Source organism: Archocentrus centrarchus, chromosome 6 (assembly GCF_007364275.1).
Source record: "Archocentrus centrarchus isolate MPI-CPG fArcCen1 chromosome 6, fArcCen1, whole genome shotgun sequence".
Lineage (NCBI taxonomy): Eukaryota > Metazoa > Chordata > Actinopteri > Cichliformes > Cichlidae > Archocentrus > Archocentrus centrarchus.
This window is the reverse complement of record NC_044351.1, coordinates 18,725,709-18,738,325: the sequence shown is the minus strand read 5'-3', so window position 1 is coordinate 18,738,325 and position 12,617 is coordinate 18,725,709. Positions and strand designations below refer to the sequence as shown.

General features: G+C 39.6%; 1 protein-coding gene across 1 annotated transcript in view; it reads right to left on the bottom strand.

Annotated features, from left to right (window-relative positions):
* The window catches only part of megf11 (multiple EGF-like-domains 11), a 70,025-nt gene that overhangs the window by 24,265 nt on the left and 33,143 nt on the right, over window positions 1-12,617 (bottom strand). The window lies entirely within an intron of this gene.

The following is a 12,617-nucleotide window of genomic DNA, read 5'->3' as shown; positions in this document are numbered from 1 at the left end:
ATCTTATTAAAATACTATTTATGTATCGAAAGGCTGATAGTCTTCCTCTGGGCCATAGACTTCAATTAAAAACACATCAATAAACCACACTGGTGCACGTGGTGTTTCTTCATTACCAACAACGATACACTGGCACTGTGGTTTGTGAACTGATCCGACATGTACCATCTTACTGCTGTAGCCAACAGCAACACTAACTATGTTTAAGGAAACAGTTTCTGTTTTTCAAAAAGTGAAACAATAAAACTGTGACATTATTTTGATCTTCAGCAGGAATAAATCACCTTGTGGCTCAATACCACAGAGGTCAAAATGTAGGCTTTTTAGAGGCATGACAATGAATTGTTGGTTTTGGCCTTTCCAAGGATTTTATTTTCATCACTCCTGCTCAGGAGAGCAGCTTCTTTTATGAGGATGCCTTGAGCAAAAAGCAGAGGAAAACCCTCCAGAAAGCAACACTGTCAAGCATTTGCTAAGAAAAACAGACACACGGAGACGGGAAGAACGTGTAAACTCCCCAATGAAAAGACCTGATCAGAAATCAAAATGAGACTGTGTGTTCACTGATCTTCTGTTTCATATTTTCAACAACTACCAATACATGCTTGTACAATCCAATTACAAGGTAGCAACTATGCACAACAACATTCATATCCCATATGAATCAATATAAACAAAAACAAGTGATTAAGGTAAGCTTCTGGCTGACACCCTGAACAGAAGCTTTGTAAACATTATTGTTAGCCTACTTCCCCAATCGGCTGCATAATCAACCTAACTCCTGACCATCCACATTTCTTTAAGTAAGTAAAGATAATTATCATTTTACACAGGAAACCTCTCATTTTCAGACTGAATTTAAATTAATATATTTTATATTTTATGTTGCTACATTAACATCAGAAAACCTGCCACGTTAAAATGAATATTTCATCACTTTAGCTTTAATAGGCTGAAACATAAGCTTTTTAGCATTTTCCATCATTCAAAAAAAAAAAAACCCAAAATCCAGCTTTACAGCTCAGCAGATGAAATATCGAAAGGTTTTCTAACATCATCCTCATCACACAGTGATGCTGCCAAGGATGTGAGCATAATTTATATGTTGCAGTTGCTACTTTTAATGCTGCATGTAAAGGGGAACAGTGACATCAAAGCAAACTGGTAAATACAGTTAGCGCAATATCTTCTTTGTTGGCCAGCAGGGGGCGATCCCTCTCACTCCACTTATTATCCCTCTGAGCATTTTCGGAGGCGGTTAGCACTGTCGCCTCACAACATGGAGGTCCTACATTCGAATCCAACAAAATCAGCTGGGGTCTTTCTGTGGGTTATTCTGGTTTCCTCCCAAAGCCTGAAAGCATATTAAGTTAATTGGTAGGTGATTATGAATGGTTGCCTGTCTCTATGTGTAAGGCCTGCAACAGACTGGACCTGTCAAAGGTGAACCCTGCATTTTGTCCTGTCACAGCTGAGACAGACTCCAGCCCCACCACAACCCTGAATTGGATAAGCAGAAGAAAATGGATGAATGGAACATTTTCCTATTGAGTTTATGGTTTCAACAGTTTAATGCACCCATAATACATTATTATATTTATGGTCCCATTTAGCATGGGAACACAGCAACCTTATGTGGTCAGGATCTGCCTCATCTGATCTCGTGACAATCTGTGAATCAAGATAGAGTCACTGCAAATTTCTGCATACAATTAAACAAGCATGAATTTGTTTTTAAATGCTGTGTTTTCTCCTTAGAACTTAAACCAATTCACAGCATTTCAGTTCCAAGTTTTAATAAGATTTAGGTCACAATCAGATTTTGATTTAAGCCTGTTTTTTCCCCCCATCTAAAACAGCACAGTGAAATATAAACCAAACTAGCTAGGTCCTGGTGGTGTTTGCTGACAACCTCCCAGCATCACCAAATCTAAATGCAGGTCATTTCTTATATCAGACATTAGATTCAGTGTTGATATAAAAACATTATCATGCAGGTTTTATGTGTTTTGGTTCAAATTCTTCATAGTGGACTGATGACAGCTCTGCATTACCAACAAGCAAATGAAACGATAAAAGCGATGCAAAACAGAGTTCTGTTACGATGAAACGGTGATACAATATACAGCGTGAGGCTGAATATTTGTGATGTTGACATATCACAGCCACCACAGAGAAAAATCTTAATAACACCCTGAAATTAATCTGCAAAAAGGGAAGCACATGTGCAAGCTGTTCACACCTTTCAGTGACTATAAGAAAGAGCAAAGGATGACTCAAAGATTAACACGAGGAACAAATAATTTTTCATATATAACAGTTTGGTACTTTAATGTTTTTAACGCCTCTTTTCAGGTGGAACTTCAGCAGTCAGCTGTCAAAATGAAAAAAGAAATAAGGTACTTGAGACGGTTGAATCATCACACTGTTGTAACTGCTCATAAGTACTCATTTTTCAAATTTTGCAAAATGCACTAGCTGCCTCATTACGCTGAACTTGGATTAATACAGCAGAAAAGTTTAATTTGGAACAACACCTGAATGAGACAGCGTTCTAGCTGGAGTGTTCAGCAGTGTTAAATTCTGTAGCATTACTAAGTGGTACCTGAGGGTATGATGTAAAACAAGTGATTCCCACATTCTTGGGAATATGTCTGTTAAAAGAAAACCTCAATTAGTCCCATAATCACATAAACAACTAGTGATCGACCGCCACATTCTGCATGAAAAAACAATCAGCACTGAGTTGGGGCAGTAAGCAGTCTTCAATCCCAGCCAGGTAATTGTTCTTTTGGGATTCTAGTAATGATCTAAGTGACTGATATGGCACTGTCTCTCCATAAGCAGCTGTACTGCCTCACACAAAAGCCCAGTTTGAGATCCAGACCAGCACAGCAGCCAGGATGGTGAATATTCCCCTATTGATTCTCACACCAACACAGCCTGAGTTGAAAATGTAAAGATGCTGAGCCCCATCCTTGTATGCTCACTTTGCCAGAGCTGTGATCAGCCAGAATTGGAGCCTAATGAACTCCGTTTCACGGTCAGCACTGAAGCCTGTTTTTCCAGGTACACAGCAGGAAGATGATCAGCTCTTCACTGATACAGACAGGTCTGCCCTGAAGGGGGTCCCGAAACACTGGGCTGGTGCTGTATTGCTTTTGCGTTTGGACAGACTAGAGGCTACATTACAGGGCTCTCGCTGATTTGATCTAATCTGCTCCTGGCCTCCAGTCTGGCATGAATGAGCTCCCTGAAGGTTGAGCTGCTGCCACGCAAACGACCCTGGCACATTAAACTTGAGGGGTGTGCGGGCGGTGGTGGTAATGGATGAGCAGCTTAACTGCAACTTGGTTTAGCAGTCTATAAGCACTCATCAGAGCTTCCTCTGCTCAACAGTGCTCCCTCATCACAGCAGAAAAAATAGGCACCATCTCTGGCTTCAGCTCAAATCTTGACCACATTAGTAGAGAGCATTTTACATTCTTAGATGTATAATTCAAAATATGATGTCAGTTAAAAAGATAAATACATAAATACCAGAGAGGCAGGGGGAACCAGAATAAGCCAAAATCTATCCAGTGCTTAATTTGCAGACTTTTTTGGCGCTTAGGAGCTCAACAAATGTTACCATTTGAAGTTTTAAACCTCCTTTAGCTTGCAGTTAGAGGCCTCAGCACATTGAGAGCAAAGCCCATTATCTTGCTGTCTCTTTCCTGTGTGGAGGTTCGGAAACTTTACCCAGTAGTCTCTCACTTCCCAGCTCTGATAACATTTAACTGTGATTAAGGAGTCAGAGTTCATGATGAGCTGTGGGCAAAAACAGGGAGAAATAGCAGAAGAAAGTAGCATGTAGCATGAAGGCTTCAGCTTCCAGAGAGAGAAGCTAAAACTGTGTGCGGTGATGAGGACCCCTGTGGGTTGTGGTCTGTAGGTAACAAATCCTACAGTCTGAAACTGGAGAAGATGCAGTCCAAGCCATTAACTGGTCTGGCCTGGGTCACTCTGCCTAACCAGAGGACACATACACCATCCAGCCTGAACTCTCAGAGCTCATAATGTATAACAGTTAGAATGTGGAAAACCTCACACACAGGGAAAGGTCCAATCCCAGGATGCTGAGTGAAATCCCCTCTGCTGGAACAAAACAGATCACGAAGGGCTACCGGCAGGTAGTAAACTTCTGAAGGTGATGTCCAAAGAATAGGCTGAGAGAGCCATCATGGTGGTGCTGAGCTTTGAAGTATGCTCAAGAGCCTGCATAATCAGAGCCTGGCTGCAACAGGATTAAAACCAAACAGCTTTCAGCAGCTGACTTCATTCAGGAGCTCTCCTAAACTTGGCAACTTGCAGCAAAATGTTTGTCACTGTTCTCGATGAGGAGAAGTCGGTGCCACAGAAAGATGCCATAAGCTTCTCAAAACTAAATTCCAAATGAAGGCCTCAGTCAAGCTCTTTAAACACAGAATATCTTTCACCATTCAAATGGCACCCAAGTTTTAGACATCATTTATTCAGCTCGACGGAGGGGAAAAGCAAACTTCAATTACAATTATAGTATAAATGCTGGCTAGTTGTGGTGGATGGTGCAGACGGTTGCTTTCTCCTTTGCCCACTCCAACTGTAAAAGCCACATTATTGCTATTGGAATATTTGGCAGGCAGCCTGACTTCACTCCCCACTGCCTGAGTCACTCACTGTCACATAACTATTATTAACACACACTGTTGACACTTGAGGAATAACTTAACTAAAGACATTAGAAGGGGAAACGCTCTGGTGCCTGAGAGCCTTTTACTCCACGCTTACTTTTGAGCAGAGCTTGTAGCAAAGCAAAGCAGCGTGACTCATTGTCTTGATGAGTCGCCTGCATTGCCTCATGAGAAGAATGCAGTTTCATATTGTCTGAATTGCACTTTGTTCCACTAGCTTTGTTCTTTTTTCTTCTTTCCTTGACAGATCTGAATTTTCAAATTACACTTCATGGTCAGAATTAATGCCGACAAGTCACCACTTAAAAATGGCATAAAGAGACAGACTTTCTTTAGACATTTTAAATGTTAAAATTATACGTAAAAAAAATGGAACAATGAAACAATTGTTCGTACAATTTAGCTGACACAAGAATATGTAATACTCTGCTCTTCAGTCAATATGAGATATTTGCAAAAGGAGTTATTCAAAAAAAAAAAAAAAAAAGAAAAGCCAGACTCAACATTCAACTATTCATCACAGCTCCCTGACTCATTGATGCAGACTAACTGAGTGAGAAGCAGACAGGGCTGAGACCGGGTCTTGAGGGAAAGTGATGATTGTTGTGTAAAGTGGTAAATTTGCACTGAGTGATAAATGTCTGTGAGCTTTGTTAAACCTGGGGCTGTGAAAGCAGCCAATATGCTACAAGACAGGTCCTACTGGCACCTCCATGTTCTGCTGACACCTATTATGCTGTTATTTATTAGTCCCCAGAAAACCCAGGCACGACAAGTAAAAAGTTTAGATACATCCACGAGAGCTTGACAAATGAATGTCTAAATATACAGAAGAACCTGCCAATAGTTATGGGTGCCGTTCTGCTGAACTAGAATAACAGTTTGCTGCGGCTTCTGCTGTTGGGCGTGTCTTTTGTCCTGCCCTAATTCATCTTAGCTGAGACCCTGTGTGTTCACATTTCCCCGGGGGGAAAGCAGCACACAACCAAGCCAACAATGCAAGGACTCAGACCAGAGTTTGCTGCTCAAAGATTTCACTATAATGCACCGTACACTTCTTCCTGATACCACCTTGCAGCTGGAGAAGAACTAACGAGATCTGACTGTTGCCTACCCGGAGCCACAAAACTAATGAGTGAATAACTTAATTCTTTTAGGACTATGCATTACCGATTAAAAAGTCTAGCCTGGTTGTTTATCCTGAGCAGGATCTGATCATTTGTCTGAGTTCTACTCTATGGGATGTTAACGTGGATCAATAGAAGTACTGCAGCCAGTTCCTCTGCAGTATGGCTCTAACAGGGTTAACAGGACCAGCGGCTGACTGAGACAGACAAGGCCAGGTCATCTCACGTGTTAGTCTAAACAAGCACTTAAAAGTAATGCTACTAAAAAGAGTGCCCCTCACTTTCTAATAAAGCTGCCCATGTTGAGCAGTAATACAAGCAGACTGCGAGAGATGCTTTGCCTCATTGCAGTAAACCAGTCACTTGTTCAACAGAACCTGACACGGCTCATGAAAGCCTCTGGATCAGCAAATTGTTACACAGCCCACTGCTCCTTCCAATTAATAATTTACCCTTCACACTGTCCTGCAGAAAACAAACCCTTTGCTCTCTTGCCACAGGACAACAACAAAAAAAAGGCAATCAGAGCAAAGGCGGACATTTATCTACAGCACACTACAATACGCAGTGACCTGCGAATAAATGAAGCCGTGATTGTAGTACTTCAAAGACATAACACACAACAGTTAATCAGTCACCTGGAATGGCATGGTTCCTCCAAAAAGCAATGTCAACCTGACAATACCAACTGTTACCAGACTTAATTTGCACATATTGATTTCCTATTTTTAATTATTAATTCTAATTAGGATGAAGTAGAATCTGCCATAGGGCAATGGCAGTCGATGTGAAGGGGTGTGCAGTCAGGGAGTGGAGACTGATGTATATTCATATAATGCCAATACAGCCACCCCTGCCATCATAGCGCCACATGTTTCACATGTAAAGTCAGTACTTTTTAAATCAGAGTTATGTCAAAGCTAATAACAGCTACGATCCAGATAAAGAGTGTATGCACAAAACTACAATAAGATGATACTGATACTTAATGTAACCATAATTATGATGCAATAGTGTCATACACTGACAGGATTCTGCATGTGCATTTACCCTACCATCTGTGTAATTTAAATTCAGTAAAACATATAATGCGAGGTTTTTGCTTGCTGTGGAATATCAGAGTGACTGATTCACCAGTATAAATAAATAAGTCGAATTTTACCAAAGTAGATTTATTAAAAGCACATCCCACACACAGCTTTGTCTGTTTGCACAAAACATACAGTAATAATCAACTAAAGTGAGAAGTGAAAACCTTCTGAACAGCAGACCTTCAATAATCAAAAGTCCATTTGACGGAAAAAAAAAAAAAAAAAACTTAAAATACCACCTTGCTGATGTGTGCCTCGATCGAACAGTCATGTTGCAGTTTACATCCATGTCTGCCGACCAATTGTGAAATATCACAATCTCCCCCTCAGTTCTCTGCTATGGTGGATTCAAGCAACATAACATAATGCCTCTGGCTACTGCTGTAGCCAGCATGGAGCCATTAAAAGAAAAAGAGAGCAAAAAACAGAATTGAATCTCAAGATGAGACAGTGTTTGACTACATGGCACTCCTTCTTCTCATGGCCTCCGGTGTAAATGGCTACATTGGTAAAATAATATTGTGTTTTGTTACCTCTTCGACCACATTGTGGGTTTTCACTCCAGCTCTGCACTCATTTTAAAGCACAGGGCTGCAGTGAGGTGTTGTTGTGCCCCTGGTATCCCAATTAGAGATTTGTGACTGACCTTATTTGCATAAGTAGTCTTAATAAAGAAGAAAAGCTGCAGCTGTTAAATTTATGTACATGGCACTAATTAGTTCAACTCTGTTTTCATGGTATGACTTCTCTGGGTTTATGTGGATTAACAGATTATCACCTTCTGTAGATATCAGTGTATAGAGACGGTTTCATTATTACGGTGCATATAGAAGCTCAGTCATAGGTGGATTTGGGGGGTGCGGCTTAAAATATAATTTTTTTTTTGCCAGTTTGTTTTAAAATTTACATGACATTAATTATCTATGTATACGCCAGACTGCTGTACTGAAAATAGCAGGTTTTAAAAGCAGGTTCTGTTTAGTGCATTGTCAAACAAAAAATTTGCACAAGCGCAGCATATCACAATATAGAAACAACACAGCATCCTGCAGCTCTAACGGCAATCCCTTGGAGCCACACTACACTCTATATTCAATATCACACAACAGAAAAGCTTTGATTTCACAGTGTATCAGTATTGTTATTTATTGTTATAAGCCAGCAGGACTGGCATATAACAACTGTTTTTAAAGAAAGAGAGACGCTCATTTAATTATCATTTAAAGACTTTCTTTAACATCATCCTTGCAACCTACAGCAGATACAGTAAAATTACCAGCGTTACTTTTGCAAACTAACACACAGACATTAGACATGACAAACAAAAAATCTATAAATCAATCTAAAACAAAATAAAGCTTAAGGGAAAAAAAGCATTTTGGTTTTATCCCTTAAGGCTGCACTAATGATTGTTTTCATTATTGACTGATCTGCTTTCTGCCGATTACTAATCTACCACTACTCAGGCCTGTAAACAAGCCAGAATATATGAAACATATCCATCACAACTTCTTCTTAACTTGTGCTTGTTTTGTATGACAAACTCTTCAAAATTCTCTACTATCAAGACACTGTTTCTCCACAACACTGAATTTATCAACCTTGACCAAACCTGTATGACACAAACTGAGCATCAATCTGAGATTCTCTCACACTAATTACTACTTAAAAATATGTGCTGGATTAAAAAAAAGTTAAAGTTGATAAAAGGTGAAAGCAAGAACAGATGTTACTCCCACTGTTATTATTAGGAGAGGGCAAATATCCCAAAGAATGAGAGAATAACATTAGTGCTGCACTTAAGGGTATTAGATGACAGACTTTAGAAACGTTTAAAGCCACTGAAAATTTGGTTTTAAAAATTTAATGTTAAATCTGCAATCTTGAACACAAAAACAAAACCAAAAAGTGCAACGTTTGAAATAGAGCTTAATCTTCCTCGGCTGGATGCTAAGCACATCTTTAGATCAGATTTGACTGACAGGAGCTTGACAGCATAAGGGAAACTTCAGATTTCCCTCTGAGTACACCCTGATCAGAGAATTCTCAGAAGATCCAGGTTTCATAGGAGGTAGTTATGAATGGGGCCCTGTGGGGCTGTATCTCCTAATACTGGATATTTAATTGATTGCTTATCTTTTAATAGAAGGGGTTAAGACAATAGATACGGTTAATATAAGCCACTTTTGATTTTAACAGATCAACTGAGCAACAGCTGAGAATTTCTAGCAGCAGCCACCTGATGGCACCTGATGGTGGCCAACAATAAAGCACCTGCATATATATTCTATAATAATATTATTTAAGCTTTTGTTCTGACTTCACTATGCTGCCAAGTTTAGTTTCAATCCTGATATATAAACAAAAGTGCATTTCTGAAAACTAAAATAAAAATTTAATAATTTGGTCTAGATACAGGAGTAAATAATAATTTATTTTATATATCAGCCCCATTCATTCACTGAGGACCATCATGCAAGTGCCCTCTAGGCAAATAACTGCCAATTTCAGTTCAGTGCAGGAAGGAACAGGCTCTGTTTTTTTTTTCCAATTAACCCTACTGAACTTTAAACGAGGATGTGAAGATGGAAAAAAAAAGTATTGTGTAAAATTGTCAGAAAACTTTGCTATTGACTGACAACATGATTTTTCATGGCTTTTATTACCTTTGGATACTTGGAAATCCTGTCAATACTTGTTATGTAGGTATGTTATGAGTACAGGACTGCGTACTACTGTTTGGCTCTGAACATCAGCTGTTCAATGAATTTCAAAACCCATTTGGAAATCACCCTGAAACTAACAATTCACACAAAACTGACGAAAGTGGAACTGTGCGATTTTAACACACTGAAGCTAAACTGAAAACGAGCTGAGACAACAGGTACTAAGCACTGACAGCACTAGCATCTAAATTTACATGTATCCAAGCTAATGCTGTCAAGAACACACAGGCATAAAAACAGAAAACCTCAAAGCGCGAAACTCCATCTGTCAGTCTGATTACTGCTTTATCTTCAGCTGTAAACACACAGCTTTAAGGGCACCAGAACTGATCGACCAACACAGAGAGGTGAATAAATGCAAATTTTCTGTTGTGTCTGCATTTTTAACCATTCCGCTCCATGGAGTGTAAGCAAACGAAACTCGCTGGTTGCTTTCTCAAACCTGTGATTTTATGCGTCTCAGATGTCACATGAATATGTCCCCCACGATAAACACTTAATGTGATTCATCTTAGAGACGGCGAATCAGTGTGCCTATCCACCTACCAAATTAATCCCAACAATACAGAAACATGTACGCAAACAGAAACACAAGGATAATTGCTTTTTAATGATCTCACATTATGCAAATGCTCATCATGTAGCCATCAATCTTGGACAGAGTTTCTACCTGCCTGACCACCAGTAAATCCAACACACTGACATATATTGTATGAGGAAAGACTTTTATGTACAGCCTTGATGCTTTGTTTTATTTAAAAGGATTAAATAGCCAAGAAAGAAGCCCAGAAAAAGTGTTCTTTTTTCATTGCTATTCATCTAAAACAGGCAAAATGTGGCACAGCAGTGTATTTAAAACTATATTAGCACTGCATTCTGGGAAATATTTGAATATGTGGAAAACAGCAGCGTGAAAAGTCAGAGCAGTGCATTATGCTCAATGAGGTAAGAAGAGGAGCGGCACTGGATGGATGGATACCTGAAATATGAAAGAGCAGAAACAGGAAAACATCTCGAGCCTTTGATTAACACAGAAAAACTGTAGATTAAGAGTTTTTCCCTTTTTTTCTATTTCTCTCCAGGATAATACAAGCCCTTTGGAGATTTCTCCCAAAAAAAAAAAAAGGAAAATCCAGAAGTTCAACTCAAATGAACTGCTGGCTCTGAAAGCAGCGTTGTTATCCCAGTCTCTGAAACTTGCTAGCCTATGAATTATTCTCCCCGATTCTCAAAGTCAAAGTGAAGAGAAAAGTATACAACAGCAACTTAGGGAGTATTGTGTGAGAGTGGCAGAGAGAGAGGAAGAAGAGAGCTACTGTAGTACATTAAAGAAGCAGCTAAGAAATGAATTAAGCCATCTGGGAAGAGCAGGGTCAGCATGGGGCATAAAACCAGCTGCATGACATTTACTATGAGAGAAGGAACATAGTTTAAAAATGCTTCAAACTAGACAGATTCGCTCATCGGTCAGTTTTGATTAAAAGTTTTCTGAGGACAAACAAATGATACAAAAGGAAAAATATTCCATCCAAAAGCTTTCAGAGTCTGTGGAAGGAACAATGATATTGATCCATGGACCTTAACCCGCTTTTTGTTCTGTGGCAGAGGGCGAATTTGTCATTCATACTACAGTATGCCTGTGCCTGGAATGGAAGTGAGTCCCAGAATTATAATACAAGTGAATGTTTAAAGTGTGAAGGCTGGGAGAATCACATGGTGTCAAGTTTCTTTGCAAATCTAATTTCTCAGGAGAGACTCATCACTTTGAGGATGCGGGAGCCTAAAGCAGTAAGTCAGCATTTTCTGTCTTTTATCCATCTAAACTCAATTGAAAGGTCTTAATGAAGTGCACACTACAGGACATGATTAACTCCTATAGTTCTGCTTTTTAAATTTTTTTTTTTTTTGCTCAGACTTACAGGTAACATGGTACCGGGCTGGTGATGTGTGCTCTCCCAATCAGGTCAAAAAGACAATTTCAGTGGCACTGACCTTGTTTTTTTTTCCATGGCTTCATTTTAGCGTTACAATTAATTTTAGATGAGTTTCTGCAGAACACAGATTGGATCATGAATGCATCCTTGTGTGTGGTAACGATTACATTTCCTCTAAAATTTCCTTTGATCCTTATCATCCAGATGCCCTTTTGTCAGTGGTTAGATCCCAAGTTCCAGCTCTTTGTTCCAGTTAGTATGCCCTAGCTATGTGATAGCGTCTCTTTGCGTTTTGTCTGTTTCCTTTTTTCTTTGTGGCAACAGCCACCAATTTAATTGAATTTCTTGGCTTTTAATGTCTGCATTACTCTAATCAGAGAAGAGTAGAGTTGTTTATCTCGACCTTGGTAGAATTAGCAGAGGGTATTTGTGAAGATGTAGAATTAGCAGAGGGTATTTGTGGAGATGTAGAATTAACAGAGGGTATTCGTGGAGATGTTAATGCACAAACTATTCTGCAAGATCGTAACCTGAGCTTTTATTGATCAACTAGTCCAAAGTGCTTATAGACTTCCCTGACATTGACATGCACTCAGGAACCAGAAGAAAAAGAAACACTTCTGGTGACAAGCTGCAGTAAACTCATACCAAACCTAAACAGTAGTTTTATTCTTTTGTCAGTCTTCTTTGTGGGTGGATAATCTTAAGATGCTACCACTGGATAATTCATCAATCACAGACAGTAGAAAAATATGGTTCCCACCAAAGTAGGGCGCAAGGAAATCTGCTATCGCACACAAACAACATGCAATATAACCTTCTGAGAGGGTAGCACGACTGAAGGCAAGGCAGAACACAGCGGAATGCAAAATACAACCCCAAATACCCTAGGGCCTGAAGGCAAATTTGATTAAAAGTTTGTTTTTCTTCACTCTCAACAAACGGAGGAGCTCGTCGATGCGGCACTGACAGTTAATTGGACTTGGCAGGGCCACGAGTTCATTCGTCAGCATTGTGTGGGGCTGGC